This window comes from Stegastes partitus, unplaced genomic scaffold (assembly GCF_000690725.1).
Source record: "Stegastes partitus isolate 25-593 unplaced genomic scaffold, Stegastes_partitus-1.0.2 Scaffold67, whole genome shotgun sequence".
Taxonomy (NCBI): domain Eukaryota; kingdom Metazoa; phylum Chordata; class Actinopteri; family Pomacentridae; genus Stegastes; species Stegastes partitus.
Window position 1 is genome coordinate 681,061 of NW_007577798.1, and position 10,229 is coordinate 691,289.

The window sequence follows — 10,229 nt, forward strand, 5'->3', positions numbered from 1 at the left end:
TTCAGTTCTGTCGAGCGTTCTGACGCTAAATTTCTTGTAATTGCCAGTAGATGAAGTCAAGTGACGAACATGTGAGGCCGAGAGAGATTTTTGCATTCTAATCTCTCCTCAGCATAAAAAAAGAAAATATTGATCACACATGAGAAGAGTCCTCAGTAAAAGTAGCACATTATTGAACATTTGATTGGGCCCCGTCTCTTATGGTGTGCATATAAGCCTAAATTGTATGGTTCCTGTTTGTAGCTGTTGTTGCCAGGATGGCAATATTGCTGCATGCTAGTGCTATATTTGTCTCTACACAGCACGTGGAGGGTAATCTCATGCCTTAACAGACAATGCACTAAATAGAATATGTAAGCAACTGCCGAGATCTCTTTCCAACAGTATTGCCACATGTAATGGCGCACAGCTCATGATGTTGGTGTTCGTTGTCTGTTCAGTACCAAGTTTAAACACTGCCAAACTAACATCATCACGTCGTTCTAACAGCAAAGGCAGAGACATTAATTGAATTGTTTCCGTGTAACGTGTGTATTCAGTAATCTAGCATTCCTTCATGGCACCTAAATTTTTACATATTTTGTGTAAACACATATATCAAATGCACTATTGACTGTAGCTAGATGAGTACAACCAGCTTTGTGGTATCATTGGTCTAAATAGTAGGTTAAGTAGCTCGATGTTGGTTTTTTGAACTATTTGATTTCAGAATTACACTATCAATTGTTTCTCTATCACTTTTTTTGAAATAACAAAAAGTAGCCAATCTCAACGTTATCCGGATGAGGGCTAATAACTCGTCCCATCGTCCAGTTGACTTCTTGTATCATAAGGTGTTTCGATAGCAGACCAGGCTCGGAAGAGGGGGGGAAACCTTCTCTCCAGTGTGTCATAACGTGCTATAGCATACCCAGGCTTTTTTCCCCCCTCTCCCCTCTCTCTCTACCCCCCACCCCCTGTTGCATTAGCATCACATGCTCTTCACTGTCCATAGTTATATATTCCTTATACTGCTTCAGCTACTCGTGGTGGTGCTTAATTCTCTTTTCTTCAGTGTTGCGAGAAAAACGTCGGTTTTAAAAATTGTTGAAAAGTCGCAACACGAATCCAGAAAATAAGTCCTTATCTCAATCGTGCTTCTTCTAGTTGTTAGTCTAGACTTTATGTTTTGCAAAGTGTACGCATATTTTTCCAGAACAAAACATATTGAAAAACGTAGATACTAGCCTTGAGCCTGCAGCTGTTTGTATTGTGTTTCAAATATATTCCTGTTTATGTTTCGTTTATCTTAGTGTAGAGACACAGGGTCTACAGTACATTGTTGTCCTTCTTGCAGTAAGTTTTTTAAAAGAAAAAAAACTCATTGTTCTTGATTTCAGAATTCCTCCTGCTTTTTTCTTCTGGTGGTTCATAGTGGTTGTTGTTTATACATACATAGCTTCACGCGACTGGATTAAAAAGGATAGTCAGTTATTTTTCACGGTGTACTATATATATATGCATATATGCTTTTTGTTTTTTTGAGATGAAAACAAGGAAGATAGTAATGGTGAGGGTCAATGTTGAGTAAGGAACTGGTTTCATTTTGTCGGGATAAGCATGTTGTCTGTCTTCCTTCGTTTGTCTTTCAGTCTGTCTCCACACATTTTAAGTCGGATTTTCTTTCTTCTTTTTTTTTTGTATTTAGGCATGAATAAAGTCACAAACTACAGAAAACACATGAAACCATTCAGACGACTGCATTTTCTGTCCTTCTACAGTACACAGAAGAGTGAAATAGATAACTTCTTACAGATATACTATATATATTTTAAGTATCACCATCTCCACACAGATGAAATAATACATTTTCAGATAGTTTGATAATTGCAGCTAGAGTATACAATACCTTGTGGGATATAGGGAATATGCCTATCAAGTGCCTATCCGTACATACAGCAACTATACAGAATATTCATAGTTTTTCTCTCCTACATTGCACAAATACAGTATATACACAATGGACTATTAAAAAATATACTATTTATACTATTACTGCTAAAATAAAAAAAAAAAAACCTGGTGGTTTGTGAGTGCATCGTAAGAGAACCCTTTAAAAAATACCTGAAATGTTTTATTCATATACAGTAAAGCATCTGCGAGTTTTATTTTTTAATCGTACATTTATACCGTTTGGAGGATTCAAAGATATAAAATGCAATCACACTTAGAATGTGTACAAAACATATATCTAGTAGATAGTGATGGAAGATTAGATGTGGGATCTTGAATAACCATTTTTTTCCTTTCTTTCACGTTGCTCTCTCTCTCTCTCTGTCGTTGATAAGGCGTTTTTTTTTTTCGTTTTTCTGCCATTCTTGCAAACAAGCCATATACTACCAAGTACTGAATGTTTGGGGAGAGGGGGCAGTGGCGCCCTGTGGACAGCAGGGGGAGCCACACATCAGCTGGTGGAAGTTTAAACTCCTGCAACGGAGGGCTTTTTTTGGATGTTACTGAATTTCTTTATGGGTAAAATATTGCCCTTTTTTTTTCTTCCTCCTTCCTCCAGATTATAATAACATCTACAAGGCAGTAGTTACCTCCACTGGCACTTTCCTCTCGCTGCTTTTAGCTCCTCGGTTGGTTTCAAAGTGCACCATGTGTGCTTTGACCCCGCTGGCAGGCCCCTTCCACATGATGCAGGTCCGCTGCCCGCTTTCCCCCGCAAAGATCATTAAAGTTTTATCTTATCTCACGAGCCTTGTTGTTTATGTACAGCTTGAAATTGTAAAGGGCAAGCAACGAGCAACGGGGGGGGAAGCGAAGAAAATGGTTATTAAATCGCGAGACTGGCGAATTTTTTTGTGTGTGTTCATAACTTGGAGGCGAAATGAGATCGCAAATTCAAAGTTTTGGCAACAGATTAACGCGGCCCCCATCGCATAATGGTCTTTAAGTGGTTGGACGAGCAACATGAAAACAAAACGAAAAGAAAATATGGTGGAATAAAAAACCATAAACCAAGTTTCAGGACTGAGTGGCTGCGAGATAAAAAGGTTTTTGGGATGGCTTATTATACCGTCCCCTGTGGACTAATTACCACAGTTTTCTCTCTAACCTTATCCAGCCTTGTTACTGTGCCAAATTTAGGGCTGGTGGGGGTTGGGTGGGGTGTGGAGGGGTGGAGGGGGGCTTTTAAATTATACCACTATTGTTAAATTAGAAGTGAGAACTAAACAGATAAACAAAAAAAGTGCAGAATTATTTTCATATAACAAAACAGCGTGCGAGTGATTGCCCTCATTTTGAATCTTTAAATCCTCCATAATACATAGTTTTCAAGTAGATAGGAGAAAACAGCTATGATTAACAAATACACAGTTACTCTCATAGACCTTTAATGTTCAAATAAAGCATTGAAAAGAAGATAAATATATAGGCAATGTGATATAGCTAGTCCCTGTCATCCAACCGTCACACTATGACGTGCTCAGAAACAGCATCTGTTCACGTTTTTACAGTCAAACATCCAGATTCTTACAAGCAGCTGTTCAGATTCTACAGTACAACACAGCTATACTAAGCTATGAAACATCCAGATTATATTCACTATGACGCTTTCTCCGAACATGCAGTTATTACACTAACCCTGGTGAGGTTTTTTTTTTAAGTTAAATAATGAAATCATCAGGTGACTACCATCGATCAGTCCAAATGAAGCATGCAGTCCTGTCTACACAGCTTTTTTGTTTTTTCCTTTTTGTTTTTGACGGAGCACAAACTGTATTTTGAGTGTCCCCTTGATAACAGGCGTTCGGTATCTTTCGGTTATCGCGGTGACGAGGGGCGCGTTTTTTTCTTTTTTTTGTGTGTGTGTGTGTGTTTTATTTTTTAAAGCCTCTGAAGACGAAACACTCGAGCCTCTTTGTGTTCTCAGTAGTCTTTTTGACTTAGTTCGGCTTGATGAGTTTTAAGTTTCAAAAAATAAAAACAAAAAAAAGAAGAAGAAGAAGCGTGCAGCAGCGTAATTTAAAAAGAGATAAAAAAAAATGCATTCCTGTTTTAAGTCCAGCACATTCCAACTCCTAGTCTGGCATTCGTTTTCCACACTTAACTAACATTAATATTAAGGAGAATTTCCAGCGCTTAATTGTTTCACACATCTGTTGCAATATTTGATGGTGTAGTAACCTGTCACATCCTTCAATAAATAACCCCCCCTTTTTTTTTAAATAAAACAAACAAAAAAAAATCTCATCTCATTCAGATTTTGCCATGAAATCACAAACCTCATGAGCTCCTACGCTCATGTGGACTGGTTTTATAGACAACATGCACTATGCTACCACTCTGTCTCTCTCTTTTATGGAGCAGAGACAATAATAATAATAATAATAATAGACAACATGCACTATGCTACCACTCTGTCTCTCTCTTTTATGGAGCAGAGACAATAATAATAATAAGTTTAGAAAAAAAAATAGCAAAAAGAGACGATGTTGGCCACTGTCTCACCCAACACCTAATCTGCAGATTAATAATCATAAAAGGGGGCTGGTGGTGGAAATTTGCAAAACAGGGGGCCATGCTAATCATTAGAATTTTAATAATAATAATAATAATAAAAAAAACTGTACTAGACAATGTTTGTTTTGACAAACCAAAGAAGGGTTAGGATAATTTAAGTTTGTTTTTAATGTGTGTGGGGTTCTTATGATCGGGCTCGGGTTGCTACAGTTTATTATTATTATAACTTTTTTTTTTTTGGTTTTCTGTGTTTTTATCTTCTCATGGCAGGGTGCTTGTGAAAATGCATATATGTTTTGTCCTTTGATCGGTTGTTTATAGTTTTGTGGTTGTGTTCATTTGCCTGTTGTAGACCAAAATAGATTTTTTTTTTTTTCTTTTTATAAGAAATGCAACAAAACATAAAAATGAATCTGACACAGTAGCTGTGATGTAAACTATCGCATGTATAAGATTGTAAATGTTGCATTGTTCCTCTGGCAAAAAAAACATAATAATAATCATCGGTTATGTCTTCTATACACACATTTAGCCAATCGGTGTACACCTTTCTCACCTTCACATTGGATTATATCGAAATAGTTTGTCTGATACGTGTTTTTTAACTTCGAATATCGGCACTGTCTGATACTCCAAGGCTGCCCCGCCAATACTAATCCGACTTAGAGTACATTCAGCCATTTATACTTGAGATGGACCAAGATGTTAAGTTTGCACATATTTGTAAGTTGTTTATTAAAGCCAAAAAAAAAAAAAACACAGAGGAATAATTTTTTTCAGTCTCAACAATTCAAATCCAGCTGAGGTGCTCACGACCTACGAACAAATACTTTCACAAAAATAAAAAATAAAAAAAAAATGAAGAGAAAGCATCAGAGCCAGCCATCATGACTTTTTTTATTTTTATTTTTTAAACCAATAAAAAAAACCAAACACAGAACACGACAGTGTGGTCCAAATATCTGATTAGTTCATATATTTTTGTAACAACACATCATCTGAAAGCAGAATTGTCAACCATTTGGCAAAAGAAAAATTGGCAACAAACGATATTGTTTTACTGTAGGTGGATCTGCTGTATATTCTCCATCCTGTGTTATCAAAATAGGAAATTGAATTACTGTAATTCAGGCAATATTTTGTACCTGGGCCGAAGATATCCACATTGTACACCAGAAATGACACGCGCCCAAATAAAACAAACAGAAAAAAAAAACAGAAGAAGAAGCAGCTTAGATATTTTTATTTTAAATGGTATTTCTTTTCATCAGGCTGTCAGGCTTTTTGCTGCCATATCATGTATCTAGATGCTTCTGTAAACATGCACTTGAGTTGAACTATGAGATGTGCTTATAAATATGTGTATATTTTGTTAGGCTTTTTTTTTTTTTTTTTGCCTATGTTAGCTTGATATTTTATTATTTTCCCTACAAGAAAGAGAAAAAAAAACAAAAAAACTTCTCCTATATAGTTCTGAACTTGGCAGAAGTGGAGCTGTTGTAGTAAAAGGTAGTTAACATCACAACTAAGCAACCCTGAAATATATGCTGCAGTAATGTGTTTGTTTCTTTTTTTTTGATAATTTATGCTCCAAGTTGGTTTGTATTTTATTATTATTATTATTATCATTATTATTATTATTATTGTTATGAAACAAGCTTGTTTGAAATGTATTGACTGCTGTTATGAAATAGGGGATAAAGATTTTTTTCTTTCTTTTTTTTTTAAATGTATGTGCAAGGACGTTTTTATAATATGATTTGTCAAACACTGGACTGGAGTGAGTTTTCCAACATTTCCAAGTTGAGAGATGTATTTGACAGACATAACTGCACAGACGACACCCGTTAGCACAGATGTGAGCTGACAGACGAAGCACATCCTCCCAGCTGTACAGGGGGAGGGTGGCCGCCATCCTCCCCCCTCCCAGTTCAAAATAGGAGTCATTCGGATGTAAAGAAATTCAGATATTTTCCTTTTGTGCTGGTTAATGGCTTTCATTGGGTGATGGGTTGTAGGAAATATTAGGGCTTTCCTTCCAAAATTGTTGCATGGCATAGACTGGTTTATTTTTTCTTTCCTTTTCTGAAAAAGAATCTCTTAAATATTCAGAAAAAAACAAAAACCCACTTCACAGCGAACCAATTATCAAAATCACCTGGTATGTTCTTTCTATGGTAGAGCAGATATGTGTCTCATTTACACCAAACCACCACTTCTCAAACCAGAAAAGAGATTTGCACTAGACTGATTTTGGTCTTCTTCTATCAAAAAGCAATATAATTCACTCAACACATTTTCAAAACCATAGTATCGGACGGTTGTGGCTGAGTAAATGGTGATATTTGACAATTTGTTTTTCTTTGGTTTTTGTATTCAAAGGTACAGAATCGGTCGCCTTTATAAATGCACATGACATCCACATGTTGTCGTTCGTAGCAGGGTTGTGTGTTTTTTTTTCTCCTGACCCAGCAGTACCCTCTTCCCCCCAACCCCTTCCCCGAGTATTAGTGTCCAGATTTGAGGGGCATTAAAACTTGTTGTTTCCTCCTGTGATTGTTTTTGGACAAATCAAGCAGCTCTTACAGATCTTTTTGAAGTGAGAGACGGGATGTTATGAGGGAAGGAATCATTCAACCATGAGTCGATGTCAATTGTCTTCATCACCGACCACGCGTTTTTAAAGATAAATGCCAAAAGATAAACCCAGCTGTCCACTGTCGTGCACACCTTTCCCTTAAAACAAACACAAAAAAAACAAAGAAACAAAAAAAAAAAACAACACTGGTGTTAGATCTCTGCATATTTGGTCACTTTGAGTGCTTTATTTCTGGGATGTTACAACAACAACAAAAAAAGGCTTTAAAGAGGAAACAATAATGAAATACTGAAAATAGAAATAAAAAATAATAATTACAAACGCACCTTTTTGTGGTATGAACAGCATCATTGGCTACTTATGTAGAGAATCCACCAAAATGTATCATACTTCATCCTTTTTCAACGAGGTCACTTACAACAGCAGTAATTAGCGACCTTGACGTCATTATTTTGTTGATGGATAAGTGTAAATTTTTCAATAATTCACAAACAGCAAAACTTCACCATTTTTATCTGGATGTAGTAGCTTTCCTGTTTTTCACCGCTTTGTGGTGTTGTTGAAAGATGTTGCGGTTTGTCTAAATATGTTGCGTGTTAGAGGAAGCATAAGTATGTGCCTTCTTGTAATCTCCTTGGTGAGCTTGTTATTATTGAGAAGCTGAAGCCAGCCAATTGTGTTTGCACTAAAAACCAAATTGCTTTTGTGATGTAGACTATTTAAGCAAGCTTGTTGCGTCACTTTAACCGTACAGTATGCATGAGGGTGAAATTGGTAAGTCTAGGGCTAGAGCTCTCATCTGTTGACCTGTAAACCAGTGCAGCTTAGAGGATCTTGTGAATATATCTTGGCTTAGTTTCGCATTTAGTTTTCCAATTCCATCTCCTTACTCATCGAGTTTTTTCAACATTTTCAACAGTTAAAGGTTCAAAATTTAAAAAAAAAACAAAAATCGAAAAAAAAAAAAGGTAAAAAAGAGAAAAAAAAAATCAAATAACACATACCATGAATACAATACAGCTTTTACTTTCACATGCCACAGTTAGAGTTACACAACTGCAGAAGAGATATCTCTTTTTTTTTTTTTTTTCGGAATCCATGGGAATGCATGAGTATACGAGGTCGCCTCAAGACTATTGGTCAAAATTAATTTTTTTTTTTTTGAAAACTTGTATTTATTACATATTTTGTTGACATCTAAGAAAGGCCTACATGCTTTGAGTCTTACAAATGCACCTTATTCATGTCAGTCCATGAGGGGGACAAAAAAAAAACAAAAGGACAAAAAAAAAAAGACAAAAAAAAAAAAAGGCTGGCAATGTAATATCTCTGATTTAGCACCTTACTACACAGCATGTTTTCACTTTATGCCAGTTTAGCTATTCTTCCATATGTATGATTTCATAAATAAATCTCATATTTTGTGAAATTGTTTCATGGGATGTGCCAAAGTTTGGAGGCGATCTCCCAAGTGTTTATGCTTATCATTTTCTCTTTTTTTTTTTTCTCCTCCTTCTTCAGTTATAGCAACGGTATGTCAAAACTTTCCTATAACAGTGTGTGGAATCAATTTATCTCAGCAAACAGTATCATTACTTGCCATTTTACAATAAGCCCTGTATTTCACATATATTTACCAGTGATGTGTATTTGTTATTATAAAGAAAATAGCCGTAAAAGCTTCATTATGTTACATAATATTGTGACTTTTTTCGAAAAACTGTGAAGACTTATCTTGCATATACTTTATACAGAAGTATTAAGCCTTAATACAAAAGACTAAAAAAAGTGTGGAAGAATAAACTGATTGTTGCTAAGTAAGGATGATTTTTGTAAATGTTACCAGCACTTTTTTTGTAATTTTCACTCTCTGAGGTATTGTACAAGTTCAAGCTGTTTGTGAAGTTTGATTATGAAGGAATAAAAACTAGTACTTTCCTGTACTTCACAGAAAGTCTTGTTGCCGTTTTCTTTTTGTGCTCTTTGTGCCTCGATCTGCAAATGAATAATAAAAGAAAAAACAAGTGTACAAAAGGTTAAAGTCTGTGCTATAAGGCTTCCACACATGACTGCTCAGTGGAGAAAAAAAATGTACAAACGGACATCCAGCGCATCTATAAAACCAGATTAGTTTAATGAGCAAATATAATCAGATTAATTACCTGTTAGGAGCTAAAATTAAGCCCGTAAATAATTTTAGCCTGGTGCGTCGGGCTGTGTGTTGATTCCAAATACAGTTGGAAGTAAACGAGATCCTGAACAACAGGCTGGACCGTGTCCCAGAATGCATTGGGCAGAAGGCAGGAAACACCCTGGACAAGCTGTCAGTTGGTTACAAATCTAACAATGATTAATAACAGCCACAGTCGTACTTCACTTCACACTTACAGGCGATTCAAGTGTGCAGTCCACTTGACTCACAAGTGTTTGGACTGTGGGAGGATGCAGCCAACGTAGAAAAACTCTACACAGAAAAAGATTTTCCAGGAAGCAAAGAGTGGGTTCGCCCTGCTGCTGCTAGGTGTCCTTTTTTTTTTTTTTTTTTTAACCAGCGAGCTGCTGCACAGGATGAAGATTAACCAAAATGTGATGTGAGCGTGGCCTGCTGCACGTGCGATCATAAAAAAAGATCACTATCGGCTTTTATTGACACACAGATTTACACGTGCCGCACTGCACTTTCACTCCCACATTAAGAAAAAATAGAATCATTACTGTGACAAGACAGCATTAAAATATAGTTCATTAACATCTATTATTAAGTCATGTAGGTTAAATTGATTTCAAATAATCATCAACTTAAATACAAGTGTTAGTGATTATCATTCATTTTAGCCTCTATATGTGAAAATTCATTTGCAAAAACAGATTTTTGTAGATGTTCAGAAAACTTATTTGTTGTTTGCTTGAGATGATATCAATCAGACTGAAGCTGAGTGGATTAGACTCAGTAGAAATGACAAAAATAGAGATAATTGATATTGTCTCAGGTAGACGATGGAAAAGTAGGTTTTCTGAAGGTTAGTGAAGATGGAGTTATCTTTTTTTGCAAATGAACTCTTCATATTATAGCTACACTCTCAACATAAATGGAGAATAATGTGTATTTTTCATCGATTAT